Below are 27,310 nucleotides of genomic sequence, written 5' to 3'. Positions count from 1 at the left end.
CTCCTAGATAACCGGATATTAGCTCATTAGACTACTATGAGTGGGGGATCATGGAAAGAGAGTCCAATAAATGTGCACATAGTACTGTTGACTCCTTGTGGGCTTCCATTCGGAATGCATTGGCACACATGGAGAAGGAGATCCTCATTCATCTTTTACGCCCTGAATTAAATTTTATATAAATACATTTTTTTTAAATTATTTAAACTTGAATACTCGGGTAATTTTCACAGTCTGCAAAAATTTACATCAATAAAAGTAAAAATTGTCAGTTGGTACCATTGTATTTGTCTTAACCTCTACATATGTATAATGTGACGTAAATGGATACTTTCATAAATGTACATGATTGTTTAGAACTCCTTAGCGTACAAGGAATTTTGTCCATCAAGTAAAATGAAACGGATGTCAAGGAGAACTAAAATGCACCCACAATTTTTTTTGCTTTGACTGAAAGTGCTGCACTCTTCTGGTACAACACTAACTTCAAACGTAAACAAAACTTTTATTTTACCCGTTTCCTACTGTTTCTAAGCTCTATTTATTTATTTGTTATTGATGTATCCATTTTTTTAATAGTATGACGAATTAGTCCCATAATTCCGAAAAGGATTAAGGGCTTTGCCATATACAAAGTCAGGTTGGAGGCTGTGACTGAAGCCTGAGGTGATTTGCAAGAGTGATTGACTTCATTATGCACCCCGTCATGTAAGATCAATAAATTTAGGAATTGCTGAATTAATTCTAGGAAATAATTTTTTTTCACGCACTCGGACTTGAATTTGTTTGTTATATAGAGGACTCAGACTTGCCTTGGACTAACATCATAAGAACTATGACTTGACTTGGACTCAGGGCCATATCAACTCAGAATATCTGTAATTTAGCTTTTGGGGTCTAAGTTGATTTTGAATAGTTTTCATCAGTTGTGAGAAATTAAGGAAATTACGTTTATTGTGTTAATTTTTACCTACATAGATTAGTAGTATTTGAGGCTCCAATTGGACTCGGAGTATGAGGACATTGAGTTGCCATGCACTTGGAAGGAGCGGACTCAAATATAGCTTTTGTAGGAACTGGAATGATATATTCTCAACGCTAAAGTTTACCTTGAATAATTCCACACTCTTCTTTCTAAAAACTACTGTACATATTTCCGGAGATGTATACTAATGAATTTGGTAGGAATTGACAGATGATATATCAGTCAGCCGATTTAATCTCAACTAGTTTGCTACAAATCGCCATGGCCTTGGAGGCAAAAAAAACAAAAAAATGTTACTAGAGCCATCTCTTGAGCCTAAAGAACATACATGGAATTGTTTTGCAATATCAATTCATTGTTTTGGACATGATTCTTCTCGGACACACAAACACACACACCAGACATTTACATTTAATATATAGATATATAGTATTTTTGTAAGAAATTTTTTGTTTTGTTATCGAACCGAGTGATTCGCAAACTTTTTACATTACGCAACACTTGAGAAAAATCCCAAAATCTTTCATACAACGACTTTATTTCAAATTAGAAAGATTTTCATATAGTTTCAAAAATCGAAAAACCTTAAAATCAATTCCCACTACGCTTTGGTCTGTTAAAAAACTTAAATACTAAGCCTTAAAATATGTATGTAATCCGCTCAAAAAAAGTATAAGCAGGATTAAAAGGAATATTGAGGGGAAAACTGATCTTTTTTTGTAGATAAAGAATTAATATCATGAATTTCTTTATGAATGAGTAATGTTGAATGCAAACTTAAGCACATTCTTAACATTCTTTACTCTAAGTATAATATCTTTGTTTATCTGATAATAAATCCATGAAGAATCATTATTTTCAAAATCAAAATGAACAATTTAATTATATGTGCTGCATATACACGCTTGGTTATATAATTTATATAACCAAGCGTGTATTCAATTAGGGTAATGAAGAGGGATGTTTATTTTTTTGGGGGTGGGTTGGGCAAAATTAGGCCCAAAATATAAGTAAACGTAATGCAATTACGTATATAATTAGGTTTATTTTTATAATATATATATATATATATTGTGTACAAGTTTCAATTTATTTATCTTAAAATACAATGAGCCAGATAAGAGTTCCAGTTCTTTGTGATGACTGCCCCAAACGAGTCGAGGTTGAAGTGGGATGTAGCTTTTTTATTAGTCATTAGGACAACCCACCAAATAAAGTTCTACGCATTCATATCTGGTGAAAAAGGTGGCAGTTTAAAAAAATGCATGAGAGTTTCAGAAACGGTCAATATTTACTTGAACATTTTTTTCTTCTTGACTTCATATAAGCACTTTTTTTATGAATTTTGCAGAAAATACACTCCAGGGCTCAACTTTTAACTATCGCCTAGGTTAATAGTAATTTTCCATTTGATGTACCGTAACGATTGTTGGGTAAGACAGACAGATTTTTATGGGTTACAGTATAGTAACAGTATTCTAACCTTTGCAGTCAAAGAAGGGTGTAGATAGTTACTCATTGGGGCTGTTATACTCTTTAACGTTACTATTGTAAAGCGCGGTAGAAGTCACACATGAGTCGGAAAAGTGCTATGGTTTAATTTTGTATTTCTATTAACCTTGACCCTGAAAAGCTTTGCAATTTTCTTTTGAGAAATTTAGGTATCAAGAAGAATATTAAACTTTATTCGTTTGTCTTTTTGTAGATCCATTTTTGCATCAGTTTTCTTTACGAAAAAAAAAATGATTAACCCTTCATATATTTTAGGGTTGGTTTTTACCCCATATAACTAAGTGAGTTCGAAAAAGGATGTTCACTCACTAAGAGTCAACATGATTTTTTTTTCCATAACTCAACCTCGTAAAATAAAAATGTAAACACACTTCTAGCAGCCAGCCAGTTTTACACTAGTACACTGTATGTACAAGTATATACTGAAAATAGGCCCTTCTCTAACAAGAAATTAAGCCCATCATTCTACGCATACATATATAGTTCAACAATGAAATTATTATTAAACGAAAGAGAAACTTGTTGTTTGGCTCAAAAAATAGCGTGAGTAACTTCAAACATTGGGGAAAATGTTTTCGAAAATACATAAAATATGGGCATGCCCACAAAAATGCCTTTAAAAATTATATCATTAATTTTTATTCATGTGGCCTATGATGCTTGATAAAGAAAGTTATAGACTTCAAAACAAAGGAATCATTTATAACTTATATATTATATAAAAAATCTATACCTAATCAGACCTTTTCATGATTTTATTCAGAGTTCGTTAAAAGATAAGTGAAAGGATCAAGGGTCATCTTCAGGAAAATACAATATTGAAGGGGGAAGATGTTTTTATTGCCTATTGGATACATAGGGCTCTGTTCGACGAATTGAATGAGGGATTTTTTATAGGCACTAAAAAGGATGGTAAAATCAAAATTATTCATGGTCATACTACGTACATGTCAAAGTGTGAAAAACGTGCAAGAACTCTCAACTAGCATGAACAGTTATTGTTTGTCCACACGCAACCTTATGTGTAAGAAAATTTGAAATATTGAATCGAAGCTATTTAAGGTTTTGCCTTCAAATAAGAAATATTCAGCCCAAAAAAATTATAAGTTGGGTAGCAAAATAGGTTTTTTACCTTGAGGATATTTTCTTTGCCTTAAAGAAAAGAAAAAAAGTCGCTTTGATATGTATTGTTTAAAATCCAACATTTGATGTTGGATTTTATAATGTTTTAACATATTGCCTTTTTTTGAAATTAGGGTTAGTGTTGCCTCAGTCCTTTTTACTCGGTTCAGTTACTTCCTTAAGACCGATCCCATCGGTTCTTAAGACCGTCAGTCCAACCCAACTAAAATATATATAATAAAAAGATTGCACTTATTTCCAAAAAATATTCATTTTTCATTATTTTATTATGTTAAACAAACTTCTTATATTTCAAGTAATTGTTTAATTTATTCTGTTACAGGGTTGATGCTTTGCAATTTTTCAGGAGTAAAATTGAAAAAAAGAAGTTTTGTGGGGAAATATATTTAACGAAATCAACTGAAAGTAGTCCTGAGCATAACTTTTATTCAATATAACTGCCCTCAGCTCTAATAATTGAGTAAAAACAACACCCATGTCTTTTGCAGCACTTAACTTTGTAGTCAGACACCCAAGACAATGTTTACGGCTGGATTGTTTATTCTGAAGACATTTCTCACCGAAGCTGACCCGAGCTCCTTCTACAAGGCCATGGGAACATGCAATGAGGGAAAATCCTCAAAATTCCACTCATTTGTTGCTCGATTTTACTCGTTCTCGTTGTTTTGTTTTAAACTGAGATGAAACTTTACATAAGGAATCTTGAGTAGTAAAACCTATCTTTGACCGAGTTTGAAGACCATCGACCAATAAAATTTATATTTATTAAAATTTAATCAAGTGTTCCACTAGATAAGATGTATATAAAGGTCAATAAAATGACCCGCAAAGGTGTCACGAGGGGTTTACCTTCTTTAAGAACCTACAAGTGGAACTGGACTGGATGTTACTCGACTGGAACACAGTACTCGGTCCTAAATTAAGACTGACACAACACTAGAGGGGGCAAACAATTGTAATTAAATAAATTTACATTTTCGCTACTGTAAGATAAACGAAAATTCTCATAAAGTGAGGGTACATTGTGGTGAAGGTTCCCTGTATTTTTTTGTCTCTGTGACGTATACAATTTTTTCTTTACTTGAAGGTTTTATCTGCTTAATTCAGCTAAAAGGTTGACCTTATGGATATTGGGTGGTTAATTCCGCATAAGCACCCATAACAGACCAAAAAGTATGCTCGTATTCAACTTAATTTATTAATAAATGATTACTTTATATCCTTGCTTCCAGTCAGCAAAAATGTATTAATTCCCTTTTAAATACCTGCATACATAAACTCAGTTGTTTTAAATCAAAAACAGTCAACTATGTATACTCCTCAATCCACCTATACATATTTTATAATATGTCAAAGCAATATGGAGTAGAAAAACATATGTTATACCCTTGATTTTCATGATGTAAGTCTCTTCTCTGTTGTATCATAATTATAATCTGTCTTATAAAATTAACCACAAAGTCATCTTTATGATATTTTACGTAATGTCTATCTTATATAGTTAACATACCATGTACATAAATATGAAAATATATGGTCAATACTCCCAAAGTCTGATAAAATGTCTTTCAACCAACAATCCCCTTCACAGACATTTGTTTCCTCGACCAATATACTATTATTGGTCACTATTAGATTTAAGTGTTTAAGTACAATAAAACGTTAAGGTAGTGGATTTTTTCTTTCAAAGGCTTGGAAGGTATTTCAAATAATAAAAAACAGAAAAAAGCTCACAACTTTAATTTGTACAAAAAATGATCTTAACATGAATTAACTTGAATGGGCGTAGGTATAGAACTAAACCTTCACTAAAAATTAAGTTGAGTTATGTATATGCCAATGTGTTCTAAATTCATGGTTGGTTACGTATTTTTTACGTTTTGTGTAAGATTGACCTTATTTTTTGCACCCAGTATAATATAAATCGATTTGTAACATTTGGTGACTAACCAACAGAGGCAAAAATATGTACCCTCTGTTCAACTTCGTTGGTGGAAGAAAAAATGGCCAAAATTAATTAAAAAAATAGGAAATGCCTCAGAAAATAAGAAGATCTAAATTGTATACTATCATTTGGAATTTCAGAATATTTATAAGGTGTGAAATATATAGAAAATCAAAGGCTGAAAAAATACATTTTTCAAAACTGTTGACCTATTCTAAATTTAATAATAATGAAATGTTCACATCTTAATAACAGGTAATTGTACATTAACCAGTTAATGTTCAGAAATATATGGTGCAATATGGTGGAAAAATTATCATTTCACAAGAACATAGTGTTTGTTTTTTGCCTGTGAGTGAGATAACGCCAAGTTAAGACAATATTACAACATATAAAAAGTTTTTTACAATACAATTAAACAAAATGATTATATCGTTTCAAAAAAAGTTCCAAAGCTCACAATGGATTTTTTTTTTTTTTGTAATTATGTAGAATTTAAACTAGAGGATTTTTTGTATAATTGCTTTACTAATAAAAAATATCCCTGTACGTGTCAATCACAATAGTGAATAACTATAATTTTGCGTAATTACGAGTCTATATTTTTACGAAATTATCTAAATATTTAACAATGCATTTCTATGTCTATTCCATATTTTATGATTTCATTGGTATCTTGCCAAAAATATGTCCAATTATAAAAATATATTAATTATAGCTCTATAAGTTAGCAAATAATCGCTTACAATAATTATATTATTTTGAAGAGTAAATGATTTTATTAATTATATATATATGTAAGATCATTAGTACATTACTAGATAAGTTTTATCGAATTTGAGGTGTGTCATTACAAAAGCAATCGTGAATGAAAATAAAACAAAGGGTGAGGATTATAAATCTAGAAAAGTTATGGATAATATGCATTAGAATTTATTTCCCAAAATAAATTTAGCAATTTGCAAATCTTTTGCTTTTTGATGACAAAGTAAATCCCTCGACCCACCACATCCTTCAACGTGGTGGCCCTAAGCCTGACACAAGCTTTGATGAGGAACTCCTTGTCCATGTTGGCAAATGCCTCGAAAATGGAAGCCGGCAATGAGTCAACAGTGTTATGTGTACATATATTGTACTCTATCTATTTATGCCTTACGCATAGTAGTCCAACGGGCTCAGGTACAGCGGGTCCTTTAAATATAGAGTGTATTTTTATAATTAAGAATTTTTTAAACAGGTTTTTTGGTAACCCTTAGTCGTACAACTTTAAAAACTAATTTATTAGATTCAACTGACAATTTTGTTGCCTTCCGTGCAGGCAATGCGCCCAAAGAGACCACCGTCTACAAAGTTGCAAAGGATTTCAAGGAGTTTGGAGGATGGGAACACCAGCAAGGAAGAAGGCAGATCTATTTGAGTCCAAAAAACATACTCCGGTCTTTCTAGGGAGCACCAGGAGAAGATCAATGACGGCCCCAGCTTCTCCATGAATAACCTGGCTACAAGGATGAATGTGGATGAGTACACAATCAGGAAAGCCGTCCGTGGAGACTTCAAGTGTAAGAGATACGTGTTCAATGTACGTCTGATGCTTTCCGAGGCCATGATGATTTGGAGATGTTCTGCTCAAAGGAAATGTGACCCCTTAGGTCCCCAGACTGCAATCCTTTGGACTATTTTGTGTGGGTTGTCTTGAAGAGGGAGTCCAACATGCGTGCTAACAATAATTTGGCTTCTCTGAGAGCCTCCATTATTGAGGCTGTTAACAATAGCAATAAAGATTACCTGATCAAGGCGTGCAGGTGGTTCTACGCCAGGTTGAAGGCCGTGGTTGAGACTGAAGATGGTTGGATTGAATCATTAGTTTCATGGAGGACCCTACTCTTGTATATAAATGGATTTGTAAATATCTTTACTAATTTAAGGAATTAAAAAGGTTTATGTTCTGGTCTCGAAAATTCTTTATTGTAAAACCGCACCTAGTATAGACCACAGAAATTTGATTTTCTTTACATAATTGAAATCAAATTTAATACATATTGGTGATAAAATCAGTACTGGGGATCAAGTACAATATGCACTGAAGTTTCATTAAACTGGAACGTCAGACTCATGGTTAAAATACTAGTATTTGATTTGGAATCATAGAAGCTTAAATATTTGAGACTTGACTCGGATTTGTAAATAATGACTTGTTAACGGATATGGCAGAATATCATATAAAATATAGTATCATGAGGAAAGTTGTATATTACAATTCATTTATTGTGCGAGATATTTTGTAGGTGCAATTTGAGCAATGTTTTCTAACTTTCTATAGCTGTTATGATCATTCTTTCATCCTTGAGGAGCGAACATCTAAATATAAATAATCAAACTGTTTGTACTCATGACTGACGTATATTAATACAACAATTTATTTATTTATTTCCATGTTTAGCTAGAAAATAATATGTATTAATACAATCGTCACATAGAAACAACCCTGAATATACTGTACACACACTATCAGTCTTTCCTTCCAATAGAAGAGAGCTCTATCAGTTAGGTTCCCCACTCCTGTTTATCCCATCAATCTCGCTGACAATGGCCATCCAATCCATTTGCTTATCTTGCCCAAGATCTTCCCTTAATAAAGTCAAACTTCAAGGTCTCAAAGAAGAGTATCACTCAGCCCGAGGAAAAATTACCTCTTGTCCGTCATTAAGAAGGTCTGCAAAATCCTGTCATTTCTAAGCTTGTCCACAAGCTAGAGGAGATTCTTAAAAAGAGCCAAGCATTTGAGAATATGAGTTTAGTGATCTCTGGTAAGTATGTGTATGTGAAAATCCCAACATTATAGCCAGCTTCAACTGCGCCTCAATGACGTCCGAAGACTGTGAAAGAACCTTTAGCATTTTCCAGGACCTTCTAACCAATAAGAGAGACAGGCTAGCGGAGTGAACAGATGATTATTGAGTGGAATAAAGCTTGCTGGAATATAAAATAATAATTTGATAGCAATATGTAATTAAACCTTTTTTTACTGGGTTTGTTTGGATTTTTGTCTTTTTTCTGCACTTTTATTTGCATATTCAGCTCCATTTTTAAGCATTATTTGGGGTTTCCTAGTTGTAACTGTAAGTCTATGAATGACTCATAGTAGAATTGAGGATCGACATAGGAGTAATTTCCCTCTATGCTCTTGCTAGACAACCATGCTGTCACGACAGCTAAGCTGCTTTACTCCGAAACAATATTCAAGTTATCAGGAATAACATGTTTATTTTTTTTAATATTTATACAGACTGAAAGTGCTTAGAATTTATAAGTCTATTGTTGAGTTGACTGGACATGGAGTTGTTAAATTATTTCCAACTTTTTCTTTATATAAGAGTTTTCAAAGGAAAATAATACTTATACTCTAATTAATATCTATGCTAATTAATTAAATATATACAATTTTAAATGATCAATATACATCTTTAAAAAATACTTTAGAACGTAGATAATTTACTATGGTTTACATTTGTATTCTAAGTAGTGCTACATAGGAGGGCTTCCATCCCGGAAGCGGAAAGGAGTTATAATCACCTCTTCACATAGTTTTAAATAGCTATGTTAAATAACCATACATTAATACTTATAAACTATTGGCAATTAATCAAATGACGAACATGCCTCGTTAATGGATGCGCTCCATAAGTTATACGGATCTCAGAAGAACATTAGAAACATTTTCTGTTAATTCATCCGGATATACAGTGTGTCTAAAAATCTATCTGAAACTTACATTATATATACAAGTAAGTTAATAACTTTTTATTTACTAATTTTACTAACTCTTTATCTATAATAATGATGAAATGTTTATCTGTATGTTTGTCTAAAAAAAAAAAAATTCAAAGGGTGAATTGTATATAGTGATCCCTGATATATATCATAAACATAATTTCAAACAAGAAATAACACCATAGTCATATTATTGCAGGTTTGTAGAGGGGCAATGAACACATTGACTGCTTTTTACGATAAGGGCCGTGTCCTATGCATATCCCACTGTCATGATGATAGCTCGTAGCAAGTCAAAATTTGTAAGAGAAGTGTCGTTTAGTTGTGCTATTCAATATCATAATTATATATAACCGGGATAAAATTGTATTTAAGTATACACATTTTGGATTCCGTACATAAGCTGTGCATTTGCTTACTTTTTTTAAATAAATTTGATTTTTAGGACGAATAAAACAATTAAAGCAATATATTACAGCTCTTGAGGCAACAAAATAACACCAAGGTTATTCTTGTTTCATAAAGTATTCAAGGCATAGTGATACATACATACTTTAAATGGGTTCTAGGACATTTGAATGGTGATGATTTTACTGTAGTACTATTTAATTATGATTCCCATTCATTTTGATTAATTAAATAAGTGATTCACTTCATTATAAGGATCCTCAACTGTTGGTTCATGCAATATTCGAACCATTGTACCAAAAAATATGACAAGCGTCTAATAAATTTAAAAAAAGACCAATGTCTTAAGAAAAGAAGGATTTTCAAATAATTAAATATTACATTATTGAGAACTGAATGATTGGTGACGAAAAAATAAACATTTTATCATATGTGTGGCGATAACATAGAAGCAAACGGGAATACTTTTATTCAATATTACAAAAGTATCATAAACGTATCCGTTGATAAGAGTACTATAACTTATATTAATTTAAAAAATGGATTAAGTCTTTCGGAGCTGCAGTTTTTAAGGTCATTTGCTAACACTGATCTTAAAAGATACTGAAATGTCGTGACGGGAAATTATTTTCAAAGAGTAGTGGATAAGTATTCACGTTGCGAGAATAACGAACAAACACCCAAGGGATTAGCTGGTTGAGAACATGCCTCGCCATCTCAAATTGATTTTATTGATGATATCAAAATTCGATTTAATGTTCAAATACTGCATGATCAAATTGACTGAACTTCTATATAATATGTTCTCCTAAAAATTTAAACCAATATCAAACATATTAATAACTTATTGGACAGTTTTTCAGTGGTTTAATATTGTATTTGACTCTTTAAAAAATCCTCTTGGGTTTTTCATTGAAATAAAAACTTATATGGCGTTTTTCTCTGTTTCATCAAAAAATTCCCAGCTTGCTTTTATGTTATCACCACACATATATAAATGGGAATCATTATAACATAGATTTGCAGCATAAATCACCATCAAATATATTTTCGTCTTTTTTCGGCAAAGTAGTCATTCCTAAAATTGTATGTGCACACTGTATATGTTGTTGGTAGATATTTTTACTAAAAAAATCAAATTTTTATGATGCAAAAGTAATATGTATCTTATATATACCAGGTGGTCCAATGAAATCTGAACACTTACTAATTCAATAATTAATGAAATTTGATTGATTGAAATGAATTCATATTTCGATCAATTAAGCAATAAACAATTATTTGCAAAACAAGACAAATATGAGCTCTTACAAGTCAAGAAAATGAAGCTTGAACGTGATCCACGAATTTCCATTCGCGCACTCCAAGCAGTTGGGAGTCTCAAGGACCACCGTCTACGCCGTCAGCAAGTTCCACACGTTAGAGAGGAAGAAGGACTCTGTCAAAAATGCCAAACTAGACATTGAGGAGTTGAAGAAAATAGCCCAGGTCAATCCCTTTCGGCCCATGAAGGCCCATTCAAGATATCCTGGATTTTCACACCAGACTATCAGGAGAGCTATATAAAAGTGGGTGGAAGGAACCTTGTGAGGGTGGAGAGGTCACTTTTAACCTCTCCTACAGCTCTCATGGCAACGCCCTCGACTACAATTTTTCGATGTATGCCGAGGGAAAGGCCTGTAGTGTCCGTCAGACAAACATTAAGGTCCTTAAAGCCACTGTCAGGCAACACTGGGACGCCAAGAGAGAGACCAACAACTGCAGTGGGCGCCAGGCCTTCCACCTTCGCCAGGAAGCCATCATTGACGCTAAGGGCGGCTACATTAATGATTAAGAGTGCTCAGACACACATCTATTGATTTTGTTGAAATTCTGTAGTTAATTAATACATTATATCTGGTTGAAGTTTAAAAATCAAAGTGTTTAGATATTAATTGACCACACGGTAGTATATAAAATAAATAAATTATGATGTTCAAGAAAATTTAAAGTAACGACTTCGACTCTTATGCCTTAAGGGCTATTTACAAAGTAGAGATGGCATTTTAAGTCATAGTCATTACATAATATTTTTTCACTTCTTGATTTTTTAAGTAGTAGAAGAGAATGAAGAGTAAAATAAAAGAAATAATATTCAAGGTTCTTTATAAAGGAGATTCTTAGTTCGTAGGTATTTAAGTGTGTGTCTTATGGCTTGATTTAATTTTTTATAAGTAAATGGAAATAGTTATATAAACATTTTTAACTGCCTGTTTCAAGCACTATTATATTTCTTTACAATCACGTTTTTATCCTTTTTTTCTAAGAGAAACGAAAAAAAAAAAGAATTATAATTATATATATTAATTGTTAAAGAACCATTTACAGCATAAGACGAACCAACTATACTACGACTAATTAGCGTTCATAAAAATTGTCAGGACAGTCGTTCCCAACCTCTGAGTCTTGACCACCAATGGCAAGGGGTGTTTATTGATTTTGTGGCAAATGTGTGTAGACGCTGAAAAACATATTAAGAGCGTTATATAGATTGATTTATATTTTTTGTATGAAAAGCAAGAGCAACATGTCAATGGTGGTTGAAGCTGCTGGTAGTAAGTCAAAGAGATTTGAGGAGAGGCCATTCTTAACTCAAAAGAATCAACAACTCCGTATAAAGCATTGTATGAGCCTTCTTAATGACCTCAAACATCATGGCGACCCGGTGATTTTCTTCTCCGCTGAAGAATTAACCCGGAGTGTATAGTTACTTTGTAGCCGAGAAGAGAAGATAACATAAGAAGAAACTTCTTATTATTTCGTTAGATGATGTGTCAATAAATTCTTGCATTTATGGAGTAAAATTCAAAAGTTTAAAACATTTAATATAAAATATATATATTTTACAATAATTCATAAAAAATATACACTTTCCATTAGTGATATTACGTTAGATTAAGTTCCTTTCTTTTTTTTTTTTTTTTTTGAACGTTGTATATTAAATAGTTTAAAATATATAATCGCTATATATAACTGTTTATTGTACAAAAAATGAATGTATACAATATTGTTTAAGAATTGGGGTTGTTTCCTGATTATCTGCTCTAAGATGGGTTATTATATTTGAAAGGGTGGGAACCATTGGATTAGGAGAAAGGAAGCGAAAACATTGAGAGTTGTCAACCAAATGTAGTAAATATTTATTTATTTTTGAAGTAATGCTTCGGAATTTAATTACTTAATAATTAATTTTTTTTTAAACAGATTTGGACTCAAACTGGACCAAATTTCAATCGTTATTCATAATTGTGACATCTCTATGTACAATTTTTGGTCGATTTTCTTTCGATCCAAATTATTTTAATTGTTCAATAATATCTTTAACACAAAAATGTTTATATGTTTTCTTGCCAACTGTTGATTTTTCAACTTCTTTTCCTCTTATCAGTGTTTTGAACGTTGATTGGCTGGATTTTTATAACCTCTGGTTCATATTTAAACAATTCTCTACAACTATTGATTTTTTTTGTCAACTGTTGATTTTTCAGCCTTAATCTTCCTATCAGTGTTCTGAACATGGATTGACTAGATTTTAATTAGCTCTTGTTAAAATTTAAACAATGTCCAACAGTTTTTGAATATTAACTCCACAGTTAAGAAAAATTGTCCAACTACTAATCAATTTTCGGCCTAGTTTTTATTTTTATTTTTAAAGGAAAGGTTACGAGATACAAACAAGGTAATGGAGGAAAAAATGAAACACATATGGTATCATTAACAATGAATCTGTCAATTGATCCAATCAGAATTTTAAATGGGAACAATCAATAACAATTTTCGTGTTTTAAAACGATTTAGACCGAATTTTTCAAAAAGTGTTTATTCAAAATTAGTTCAGCTTGAAAAAAATTATGATGGTCTCATATGCATATAAAAAATACATAAATTAACCTAACACTTATATTTATTAATATAGATATTTGACAAACATATACAAACGAGGAAATGCGAATTAAATAGATAGAAGTCATCTGTGAAACACATGCTACATATGCACTTTATTTGCAAGCATTCTTGTTGTCTTACAAAGAATATTATCATATATAATTTACCTAAATGGCAAACACTTTACTATAAAGTTAGAATAGAAAATAAGTAAATATGAAATAAAACTGTTAAGTAGTGTAATTATAATGATATACAATTGAAAAACTTTTTCTTTAAATATCATAAAGAAATAATATATTATTGAACCTTTTAGCATGGACTATTTAAAAACCACATTTTTAACGAAGAATAGCTTTTCAATTTTCTATTCAAAATGTCTACCATAACAAAATGATTCTATATCTTCATGAATAATTATGTTGGTATATTGGAAAGAAACAAAGTTAAACATGTACAAAGTGTTTCCTTAGGGCAACAGCGATTCTTTTAATTAATTCATTATATTTAGACAACTAACATCTGTTTCAACAAGCATTTTAATCCCCTGCTAATAAAGTAGGTATAGTTAGACTTTTAAAATGAACATGTAATTCAAACCTATTTTCATTAAAATGGTTTGAGTATTTAGAAAAAAAAGAATACTGTTTTTGCTATCCGTTCCTTTTTGAATATCTAATCAACCAAACGGGGCAAAAATTTTGAACCGTGTTGATTGGGATTTTAATTCATTTGCTTCTTTTTTCGTTATATAATGAACAGAAGTAAATTGCGAAACGACAACCACCTGATCAGTTTAAAAAAAAACAAAAAAAACTCAGTGGACTATAAGTTTTAATTATTGTCCAATATGGATGTCTGAAAATAATATGTAGTGATGTAATTCGTGTGCATTTTTTACCTGGCCTGCTTTTTGGAATTGGTAATCGGAAGAATGCACTTTCTTTTCTTGAACTTTTCTCAATATTTTATTCAAGTCCTGAATAGTGAAATTAGTTATATAGTTATATTCCAAACTTGATGGAAAACTCGTGTGTTCTGATTGCAGACGGAGAGTAACATTGATGATTTGTTGCAGAGATATAATTAATAGCCCTTGTTAGACTCAGAGTCGAATTTAAGATCGACATTAGAGTATTCCAAGAAATTATCTGTGTTACTTAGTGATTTTCATGTGTTTCCTCGTACGTAGTCACTCAATACGTAGATCTTCTCACCTCAAGAATGATAGAATAATAATATCAGATTGATAAAAAAAATAATATTACATTATAACTTATCAGCCAGGGAGTACTTTAGTATTTTCGTAGCTGGTAGAGGCTTAACTGCAAAAGCTAAATGTAAAATTCATAAATATGACTACATTCTTGTTTTTTAGATAAAAAATGACTGTTATTAATTCAAAAGATACATTTGTAAGTACAATCAGATAAGATAAACCTTGCTTTACTAATATCGATAATTGTTTATAATGATTAACAAAATCTATTTTTAAGTAAACCAAACAAGTCAAAGAACACTGAGGAATGAGAAAAAGAGCAGAAATAGCGATATTTGACGACAAAAACACTCTAAGTTTTTGTGTTAGCGACGTAATACACTGTTCTATAACTAACTACTCACATACATATGTGAATTCTATGAAGGAAGGGCATAAATTGTAACGTAAGTCAAATGATCAAGTGTGTCCATTGTGTTTCCTCAAAACTGACATCTCACGCAAAGAAAAATTGTTGCGTATTATCAAATTTTATCAGCATAAATAAATGCCATCATAAAATTTAAAAAAAATCATTATAATTAATTTCGAGGTTGCGGGAAAATAAATGTTTGTCTGTTCTTGCGATAAATTACACATATAAATTATTTGAAAAATTTAAATCAAATATAACTTTTACAAATGATAAATAAAAAGTCCATCTCTTGCAATTAGAAATACATCTGTTTATGAGCACTTCCTGATTATTGAGCCCCTCGGTTGCCATTATCATATTTTAACCTAAACAATGACACAAGAATTGTTTACCTGTACGATGGTAAATAAAGAATACATTTCGACTATCTTATCATTTGAGACTCACCTGAACAGTTGGATATTTAATTGTGTGTTTTTGTATTTATGAATAGATGAGACACCTGGACTATTTGTTCCTTCAAAAATACATTTATTATATATTTGGTGTGTCAACATGAAATCAATCTTGAACAATGATAAGAAAGTTCAAATATATATATATATATATATATATATTTTTAACTTTATATAGGGGTTGGGAGTAAAATTGTTACACCTGCCAAAAAAAATTCTATATAATTTATGATCCTCCAGCGGCAACCATATCCTCAACACTAAGCCTTGCAGACATTGACAACCTAGTCCTCTGACGAATGGGTAGCCCTATTTTGCTCGGCAGGACGCTCCCTATTCTATAATTCAATAGCGAATTATCCAGTAGGGATGAAGGCCATATCAATGCTGGACATAAATAATGAATATCATTCACTAGCCTCTTTTGGGTTTCATTGGTCTTGAGTCTAGGGGCACCATCCGGTTTCCCCGCATAGGTGATACTAACATAATTACCATCAATCTACAATCTCCAAAATACTTTTTTTACTCACTTTGGCGTGGGCAAGATTCACTATCGTCAATCATCGAAGAAACAAATGTAACCTAGACTAATTTTGAGAAAAGATCATACTAGCATACTTTTGTGTTGACGAGCAACAAAATATATATATTGTATTTTTTCTAATATATGTATGTAATTACATTTTCGAAGAATTTTTAATTATATTTTAGATTTATTTTTTTCAAATCTGTATGTTATTTGATAACATCTAGTTTCTTTATAAACAAAGAAAGTAAAAATGATCAATTAAATCCACGAAATAAAAGTGCATAGACGGAGATGACAAGATACAAAATTGCTTTTAAGTTGTTGTTTACATAATAAAAATAATGTAACCTTAGGGTTTGAATCAAATTATTTATATTATAGAGAGGAACATCTTGTTTTGGAAGATACGCGTACACTATAACTAACAATAAATCAAACAAAAAAGAGTCAGCAATATACTGTTCTAGCGGATGTACCCGGCACTGTAAAGAGCTATAATGGATTGACGAACTGACAAATTTGGTTTTAGCAATATAGAAGGTAGATTTTTAAGAAATCTTCAGCATTTTTTGTTTTTTATTAGTAAATAAGCACAAGTAGTTTCACAATACTAACATGATATCTCCTGAAGATAATTCCAGCTTGAGGAAAAATAGAATTGATGACATGATGAGCCAGGTAGTTCTTTAGTCTAGAGACAGAATCACTCTATAAATATCTACTTTATTTCTTCTTTTTCATTTAATATTTCTCCTTCTCTCGATTAAACCCCTCTTCTCTCCTACCCCTATCTTTTTCCACATCCCTCTCTCTGTGTCTTTTTTGTTCTACCTTCATTCTTTGTTTCTATCCACTTCTATTCATGCCTGCTACATGGGCACCTTCCGCTAGTATACAGTAATGTATTTATTAATGAAAATTGGTTATATTTTCCCTCATTTTTTCCGGTGGATTTTTCCGGTTTTTCCATTTTCCCGGGGAGGGAACTTCCTTTTCTGCTGTATTCAATTATATTCAAATTTGCTGAACATTTGTGTGTGGTCATAAAAACCGACGAGGAACTTTAATGATTTGAGGGAGAGTTATAATTGTAAGTATTTGTTGGACTCAGAATAAAATTGAGGATCAACATCGGAGTAATTCTTGTACATTTATAAAAATTTTAATTTCCTTTTCCCTATCCCCATTGGTGACAGCTGTTTGTAGCTGATATAATAAAGCTTCATGGCAAATAAGCTGCTCGTCTCCTTAAAATTCTTCAAATGGTCAGATTTACCATTTTGATTTCTTTTCTTTTTTTTCCATCCAAAATCATTTGTTCTTGTTTATTAGGGAAAAGAAGATATCGTTAATAATCACCATCTTGGATCACAGAAAAATTGGTGATTAGGAATGGACCTGTAATAAAGCCTCGTGAACTGGGATCGATTCCAGATGTTATGTTTTTTGTTGAAAATTTAGTCAAGAACTGACTCTCAAACATAATCTTTAGGATATTGTCGTGTCTGATCTTATTTAGTAGCAAGGATGACGGTTCGATCCAGTACATTCCCATACAGTTTAGTACCACTTGTCGATTCTTAAGGAAGGTAAAATCAACACCTTTGATATCATTGAGGGTGAATTTCCCTTTATAATCCTTCAATCATATAAAATAGTAAATTATACAACGAAATAAAAATATAATTTGTTCGTATTATTTTGTATTATTCTTAAAATATGAATATATATATACAAAATGTCTTAATAAATGTCTGGCTTAATAAACCATCGACATTATTTGGAAAAAATGCATTAAAAGGACCATTTCCAAAGAGGTAGTAACTTATTTTAAATACATGTTAGTGTCTAATTCATAATAAAACTAGTAATTGTACAATTATTTGGCTTGATAAGTTTCAAGGACTGACGGTCTTAGCACTGTTCTTAAGGATCGACTGTATTAATGACTGGTCTAAAGGACTGGTCCCAAGACTCGATTGGACTAGGCTGAATGAATAATGACCAACACAATACTAGTTAAGGTTCTTAATTCATACTGTGGTACAAAGGTTTCGTGAATGGGGAAAAGTAGTAGGCCCCCTAAATGTAGTTTCATAGTAACCTTAGGTGAAATACACTTGTACAAATGAAATAAAATTCTTTTAATACGACATTTTTTTAAAGAAACAACATTCCTAGACGGAATCAAATTCTAGAACATACATAAATATCTACGCGTAATGTGATAGTGGGCCTCTTCTCTTTCCTTCAGAATGAAATGAACGCAAATGTGTGTACAAAGGTTGACACTTTCACATGGATATATGCGTGTGATATATGCATTTATTAACGGATCGTTTAAAGTAACTATGTTTTTTTTTTAAATATGCAATGTTCATGACCGTGAAATAGAATTATACAATGGAGTGGATGTGGAATGATTATATTTCAAAAAGTTGTTTCAAAGCCCAATAATGTTACTTTTGATAAAATTGCTTGGTGTCAAAAAACGAAACCAAGCAATTAAAATAAGATATTTTTTTAGGAGATGTGATTTATTTTCTAGATATTAATTTTTTTTTAAAACAATAAAAATATTTACAGCAGGATTTACACATAATATGTATTTTATTTCCAATTATTTTATTTATGTTTTTAACCCTTCTTTTGTGAACTGGGATTTTTTATACCCCGGCTTTTGTAAAGTGTTCTTAAATCCTTTTTAAAAACAACTTTATAACCATGCAAAACTTTTTATTATATTTTTAAACGTCTAGTCACTAACAACCAAATTTAAATTAATTTTCTTTTAAGTATTTTGTATTGCTACGAAATGGCTATTTTAGTATTTTCAATTATTTTAAGAAATTTAAAAAAAATGTTACTAACTTAAATACTCTAACTTTGAGTCTTTGTCAAATGTGTATATTCTAATACGATCTGTTTTAATTGACTAACTCTGTTAAAAAAGAATGTTTACTAATGGAGGATTAATAACTCCAAAATTTAATAAAACTTATCGATAAACAACATTTTAAATTTCGTATTCAATATACGCTCTCTCTTTTTCCGTTGTATTATAATTTGTTTTTTTTTATTTTTTAGTGCATTTTTGAATCGACAAACTTTTTATTAAAACAAAAATACAAAACTATGATACGTGGACAATCGATTTTGTTTTATAAAAAAAATCAACTAATTCGCGAAAAAAAGCGAATATTGTCTGATAAAAATGAAACATAGCCTTTGATACCTAACTCGAATTTTGAACAACTGTTACATGTAGTTTTTATTTCTAAAGTCTGTATCTGTCTTTAGAAGTGGGTACATACATTCATCAATCCTAATATAATAACATAGTAAATAAAATGAAAAAAATTATAATATATTTTTAAGGGATAAAGTCAACTTTTACTTCATATCAATTATCGATATTTGGGATTTTTTCATTAGTATGAATTTCTTTAACCCTCGGTTATTGAATTGGGATTTTAAAAACCCCATAATTAATCAAATGTGTCTTATTTCTTTGAATCTAGATTTTATCGGCAATGCAATGCAATAGAAACTGCTAAATTTGATTATAAGCAACTATTTTATTTTGTTAGTTTAGGATGTATTTAGATATTTAAGTGTCGTGAATTTAATTAAATGTTTTAGTTTATAAGTCATTCTTTACATTGATTACTCTTTTTATCAATCTTTTTTAGACTTAATGATTTTGCCAAACTTTTTAACATTTTCGGACGTAAAAGTATACAAAAATTAAACTACATAATAAAAATAATCGCTTAACTGTTTATCATATAATTAAATACGCTTTATTATTGGGGTTTCTTTTAACCCAGTTCATTAACCACGTTATAAAAAAGATGATTACAGAATCTTAAGGAATTTTCTAGTATTACATACATATCTCATACAAACATTACTAGGTTACTGCTTAATTATTCAACAAACACATAATTATAAAAGGAAAAAATATCCTTCAATGCTAAATTTTGCAAATCATAATTTTTTAATTTAAAAATATATTTATTTTTAAGTAAATGTATGCCTCTAATTTTGTATGTAATTGAGGGAATTACTTAACTTTTATTTAAAAAAAATCACGGCATATATTAGATTAAACCACATTTTCTTTTTTAAACGTATAATTTGCAATTCTCCAAGTGAAAATTACATTTATTTTTTGAGAGTTAATGAGATTTAAAATTACATACATATATATATTAGGGATTAACATTTCATTATCCACAGGAAACCATTTTTCAAATTTCGGTATTCCAGAGTAGATACTAAATGATATATATCTTTTTATATTAATTTTTTTAATGATCCCTTAATCCCCAATTCACATTTGTATATTTAAATTAAGTTAAAGTACAATATAATTAACACAAATGGATTTGAAATATTAAAGGTGTTTCCAATTCTTTAAATATATTAAGTAGAGTCTTATAAAAGAAAAATGACCCTTTCCTCAATTATATTTCATAGACTCTCTCAAGAAAGTATGATCCAGTTAACTCTTATGTCTTTATTAGTACTATTTATTAGATATACAAGGTTGGGTAACAAAACGGGGACATATATAATTAATTTTTAGTGATTATCTTTTGACATTCTGGTTCAACTATATTTTATGCATAAACAAAACTTAAATAAACACTACATCATCTCGTCATCATGCGTGAACAAGAAGCCAGAACATCTCAGATATCCGTAGGCAGGATTATTGACATTTTTAAGAACTGAAAGAGCCTGATTTTCAATGAGGCCATCCAGAAAATTGATGGAGAAAACTTTTTTTAGGAAAGTAGGAAGTGGAGGGCAGAAATAAAAGAGGGTTTTGGAGTTCTTGTCGAGGTAATAGAAGAAGATTTAATGCGGACCTCTCCAGATCGATGTATCGCTTATAGACGACTTCTCCTTGTCTATATACACAAGGATCCCACGTCACCTTCTAACAGAGGTCATGAAGGCTAAAAGACTCAAAATTCCACATTTTGCTCCCCAATTCTGTAAAAATGAATTAATTATCTATTTGTAAAGAAGACAAATATATTTTAAGAACGTCATTTCAAGGTGAACTTAATACTAACTTATTCATTTTTAGGCCTATTATGGATGCTTTGTTGGGCATTACTCATTGTTGATGCCCTTCATCATTCGTTAAATGCTTTAACTCATATAAATCTTAAATATGTATTCAACTTTGTATTTCATGAATCAAATCAAGGAAGCTTGTACAGGGTGTAACAGGATAACTTCTGTTTCCCAAAGAGGATTTTTTTTTTTTACTTTGAAAAGTTTTATTTATGTTGTTTAATGATTTCAGTTTTTTTTATACAACATAATATCAGATAAGTGACATCCCCCCTTTGAACATACACTGAATAAACAAAACTTTGGTATTTTATATTGAAAAGTTTTAGAAAGATATTTTCACACAAAAAGATGTAAAATTTGCAAAACAACATTTTTTAGGTGTGGGTGATTAAGTGGCAGACTAATTAGTTTTTGGCGATTATGCAAATGCCTTAAAAAGGTGTGTCTTTCCAGAATACACCCGGTTCCAATTACTCAAATTCGACAACCCCATTAATTTGAATCAATGCATGGCACTGGATCAGATTATCATTTATGAAGTTCGTTTTTTGTATATTACAGATTCAATCAATCACCGGATTTAAATAACTTGAACCAATAAACGCTCAAAATCTAAATTGCTGTTATATTAATTATAACTGATATTCTATCAAATACTTTTTTTGTCATAGTTATTTTCGACGTCTAACGCACGTTCCTCACTCCTTCAACGCATGATAGCTACAGACTGTATCTGCAAGAAAATTTTAAAAACTTGTCTCTATAATGAACACCAATTTGAAAGCTTAATTGCTGTTACGAATTATGCTGTATTATGAACGAAATTCCGGAAGAAAATAACAATAGGCTGAGATTATCGGTGGAAATTTATGATCTTTTCGATTTTGTACTTTGATAAAATTACCAGACTATTACAAAAATATAAAAGCACATCCCTCATTTATCACATCTTAAGACGTGATCGTCAATGGTAGGGATGGAAATTTTGTTAAGGGCAAAGAGAAGAGGTGACCGACATTGAACAAAGTATAAAATATAGAAATAACATCCTAATGAACATTAACTACCTATTATATAATTTGGGAGAGATAATTAATCATCAGATACATGATAGCCATGACTAGTGCTGTGTATGTCCTTATTTAGAACTGAGAACCGAAGTCCAGCCCCACTTTTCAATACTTAAAGAAGATCAAATAAAACTTTTGTCTTTTAGGAATATGAATATTTTTTGCAAGATACATAATCTTATATGATTAAATAACCCATCGACATTTTTAGGATGAATTACAAGGAACGACAGTTAAAGATCAGACACGAGGACTCAAAGTCCCAATGAATGTTTTTATGTATTTACAATTTTTATAATCGTCTTTTAGACGTCTTTATCTAAGCAGTCGACGCCATTCATCACTAAAACTATAGACAAAGTTTGGTATACCAACAACATGGGAGAGGCACACATAACATTTTGCTAATTCTATCTAAATATAACATCTATGGGGAAGACTTTGGGACTTCATGACTCGGTACAAAATCATTCATTGCTATTGTTTTTTTAGATATGATTTGTTCTAAATGCCAAAAATGAAGAATACAAGTAATAAATACAATAGATTTAAGTTAATGTGTGTTTTTCGTTACAGAAGAATGAGCAAAATACTTTAATCTTCATATCCTGTGTGTTTATCATTTTTTAGAAATAATAAACAATATGTTTATTATTTCTTTTAATCATTATTTTTACATCTACAATAATAAAATGTTTGTAGGTCAAAAGAATTGGTTCTGTTCTTAATCTTAAGGACGCATTCAAATCAGACGAAAAAAACCGCCCATCGAGTAATTTTGGCACAATAACACCCTCATAGATAAATGACAGAGACGTCATAAATCAATCTCCTACATCTAGAATCCAATATTTATGTATGAATGATGTAAGACACTTTCCCTAACTGCATTCAATAAATTAATGAACATTTAATCATTTTAATTCGTGAGTGGACACTATGATGAATGATACTTTCTCTAACAGCATTCTCATCATGAAACGATCCCATTATTAATGAATAATTAATGAAGGCTTAATCCTTTTCATTCGTGGCAAATAATTAAACATTTTATCATTTAAAGTTTGAGTAATATAAATAGAACCTTCAGAATAATTGCAAACTATTTTTTTAAATGAAAGAGTCTTCAAGTTCTATTAAAACAAGTTCAATTTGTAAACTCAGGGAGTTTAAAGTAATATTGGTAAAAATGATGCATTTTAGAGCCTGTTTTAAAGTTTAGGATTTTATCATGGACCAATAACAGCGACAGAAAGTAGATCAGTACAGATTTTAAGTTGAATATTAGGGATAACTAACTTCAATTTCGTCAGTGTTTTTTTTTTCTTTTAAAAAGTTGTCCAAATAATTAAAATTATAATTGGAAAGTTGTAAAAAATAACTTTTCATTTTTCTATTTGAAAAAAGAATAAAGGTCATTTGATATAGCAATATTACAAGCAATTAAATTTATTAATTTGTATACATGCTTTAAATATATATTGTATACGTGAATTATATTGTAACTTCTATTGTAATAACTTCATTGCAGAAAAGGGCGGCTACATTAATGATTAAAATAGCCCAGACACACATCTATTTCAATTATTAATTATGTTGAATTTCTATCCTTAATTAATAAATTATATCTTGTTGAATTTTAAAAATCAATCGTTCAGATTTGAATAAACCACCTGGTACTTCAATACGGAGGCAGTTCATGTTTAAAGTTTTATGAATTGTAGATTTGATAAAATTGATCAATGCACCGACAATATAGTATTATGTACCCACCAGATGTGATCAGTGCGTTAGCTACTTAACAATGAATATCATCAATGCAGAACTTTAATATTTAATTTGGCACAGTTAGTTGTAAAATAATGCATTCATATAATAACCACGCCTTGTTGTTCAAAAGTACATTTGAACATGCTTACATAAAAATAATGCAAACCTAAAAAAAAATCATTTTTAAGAACTGAAATAGAATAAGTTTTTTGATTACAAAAGTTTCTTGTTTGTGGCGAAGAAAATGCAATGAAAATTACATGATATAGAATTACAGAACCTTTTTGTTTTAAAAAGGACAATAGTTGAAGTTTGAATTGTTTTTTGGTTTGTTCCCAAAACTGATCCGGTCTAAAGTTTGACGCCCATATGTTGTTGGCAGTGATATGTCCATCCTTATGTATTCAGTCCACTCCAATCCCGTCTTAGGATCTTTGTCCTTAAGACTGTCGATCCGAAAGAAACCCGAATGTTGAATGACGTCCTAAAGGACTGAACTATATAAGTTTTAGGACTGATATGCAGGTTGGAACTGGACCAGAATGATACTGAACTGGATGGTTTGTAGTTTTCAGTTCTAAAAAAGGATCCACACAACACTAATTGTCAGAGCATTCCATAATAGCAAATAATTTTATAGTAAAATCACAAAAACTCGGGATATTGCCCCTTTCAATATACCTAATTATTAGAGACTGACAGTATTGAAAAATGATTCTTTTTGCATGTAATGGGTAGGTTCCACTAATAGAGTCGTGAAGTGAAAAACCATACAATAGCCCGGACATACAGAATGCAGACAAAAAAAAAAAAATTACACATACTACATTTTACTGGGCTTAATTTATAACATAAATATCTCTTTGAATCCTCTAGTGTGAGGTTTGAAGATATACCAAACTTTTATGTATCTGAACGTTTCGAGACTGATACTCCTACAATCTAACATTATATATTTTTGAAAATAAATGGTAAATTTTGTTAACTCTGCTACGCTTACTAGGTTAATCCGCGGACATATTTTTCCGACTTTAAAAAATTAAAGTCCATGTCCAGGTTTCAGAGGAAAAATATTTAGTTTTTATAAAAATTCTGCAAAATGGAAGATTTCTGAGTTTTGTGTTTAAAAATTGAGATTTTATTCTCTAATAACTGACTGTTATTGCTCAACTTCGAAGTGAGACTCATCCAGATGGATTGTCATCTTGTCACCTTAATAAGATGAGTTTCTCAAAATAGAGAACATTATTTCCGAGGTCCAGGAAATGCTCTCCGCGGGGAAGCACACAAACTGGGTTATTCCACACGGAATCAAAAGCTATGTATCCACCTTGAATGAAAATCATGGACTCCTTCTCAAGTAGAGGCACACCACTAGTCATATAGTAATTTTTAATGATACTCTACCGACCTACTGTTCACAATTAACATCCAATCAGGAAGCGTTGTTTTTTAATATTGACTTAATTCTCGGAGAATTTTTAATGGAAGATTTACTTGTTATGAACCCTTCTAAAGGAGAGGAATAAAAATGTGGGACATTAACAAACGCCATGTCCACATAGGAGGCCTGAAGGAGAAATTAAGGACTATATATATCTCTATCTTCGTTGAAAAGAGGGAAAGGTATCTTAAAACCACGTAGATTTGAATGATATGCCAAGATGACATCATTGGGAACAAGAGACAAAAAGTAGAAAAATTATTCATTATTTAATTTAAAAAATGAGTTACCTTCATTAGATAATAAAATTTTAGAAGGGACACAAGGAAGCATGAATTAGTAAAAAAAACACGTGATTTATGAATGACCCCTTACGTCATTCTGAATAGCAAAAAATCAGTTTCTTGGGATGACAATTCATTTTATTTAAACGTATATTATAACCACGAATTTTCATTTGTTTAGTCTTTATTCAATACATAATTAAAACGAATTTTCTGTGACCTCAAAGTACATAATTACATATATATATGACAATTGTCTTTTTAGGATGGATTTGGGAAGGTTGTGTTAAATCTGATTAGATTATATACTCTATGGTAGAGGAAAACATCATTTTGTCTATGTATATGCTGTGAGGATGTTGAGAACAATATCATATCCTTGTTGTTTTTGTAAACGTATAAACTTCAAGAAGAATACGAATACAACAATAGATCGATTAGATTACTATAATTACCTTGTGTACCTATTTAAATATATGTACGAACATAAATATACAATTACGTTCCTCTTGAAATGGAATCATGAGTTCAAGAAGATCTCATTTTAACAAAGCAATAAAAAGGATATACGTATTTAAATGATTGAAATCAAGACTTATGGATGGATCCTAATCAACAATATGGATCCTTGGTGTTTTTTTCCAATAATTTTTTAAACATAAGCAAAAATCATTACAAAAATGATAACTTCCTCATTTATTTTATAAATATGCATCATCAACACAGAAGCAATTTAGAAAATATTTTGGTGAAGGATTAACAGACCTATTCTTACATTCAAACTGGTGTTCATGTGCATTTCCTCACAATAGTTGTGTAGCCATGATCTTGAAGTTCTCGATTGTAGGCTAGAGCATTTATTTGATTTATGTGATTTTATTTGGCTACAGTATATGGTTATTAAAGGTACTCTATGCTGTGTAATTTTGTATTCGATAATTGTGTGATACGTACCTGAAAGGCCAATTTACAACGCCTTTGTAATCTAGGCATAGTTGGAGAAAAATAACCTTAGCAGTATTGAAAGACCGCATACTTATGTCAATTAGCTAAACATTCTTTCTAATTTCTTATGTGTGTTAATATGCTCAAGGTTGATAGCTATTGTTCAGATCTTATATTGGATTTTTAAGGCTTTATTTTAAGATTGGAAGACAGAATGATAGAACATGTGTTCATTAAGAGAGAAGAAGAAGCTATTGGATATTTTGGTTTAATAAAGAATTGTGTTTCTTTCTATAAGTACATGTAAGAGTTGAGTGCTTTACTCCAAAAATAATCTTCAGTTCACTAATATTGCTAAAAAATATATCAGTTTACCAAAGGAACTATTTCAGTA

At 30.6% G+C, this 27,310-nt stretch overlaps 1 protein-coding gene across 8 annotated transcripts in view; it reads right to left on the bottom strand.

The window, feature by feature from the left end:
• The window catches only part of LOC121118486 (rab11 family-interacting protein 4B), a 114,984-nt gene that overhangs the window by 83,209 nt on the left and 4,465 nt on the right, over positions 1 to 27,310 (bottom strand). The window contains exon 2 of one of the 8 annotated variants that reach the window (XM_071892079.1): positions 8,090 to 8,558. The exons of the other annotated variants lie outside the window; for them this stretch is intronic. The gene's annotated coding sequence lies outside the window, so the exon portion shown is untranslated. The remainder of the gene's footprint in view (positions 1 to 8,089; positions 8,559 to 27,310) is intronic. 8 annotated transcript variants of the gene reach the window in all.

The sequence above is a fragment of the Lepeophtheirus salmonis genome, chromosome 1 (genome assembly GCF_016086655.4).
Source record: "Lepeophtheirus salmonis chromosome 1, UVic_Lsal_1.4, whole genome shotgun sequence".
Taxonomy (NCBI): Eukaryota; Metazoa; Arthropoda; class Copepoda; order Siphonostomatoida; family Caligidae; genus Lepeophtheirus; species Lepeophtheirus salmonis.
Note: the sequence above shows the minus strand (reverse complement) of the source record. Positions and strands in the feature narration are given on the sequence as shown.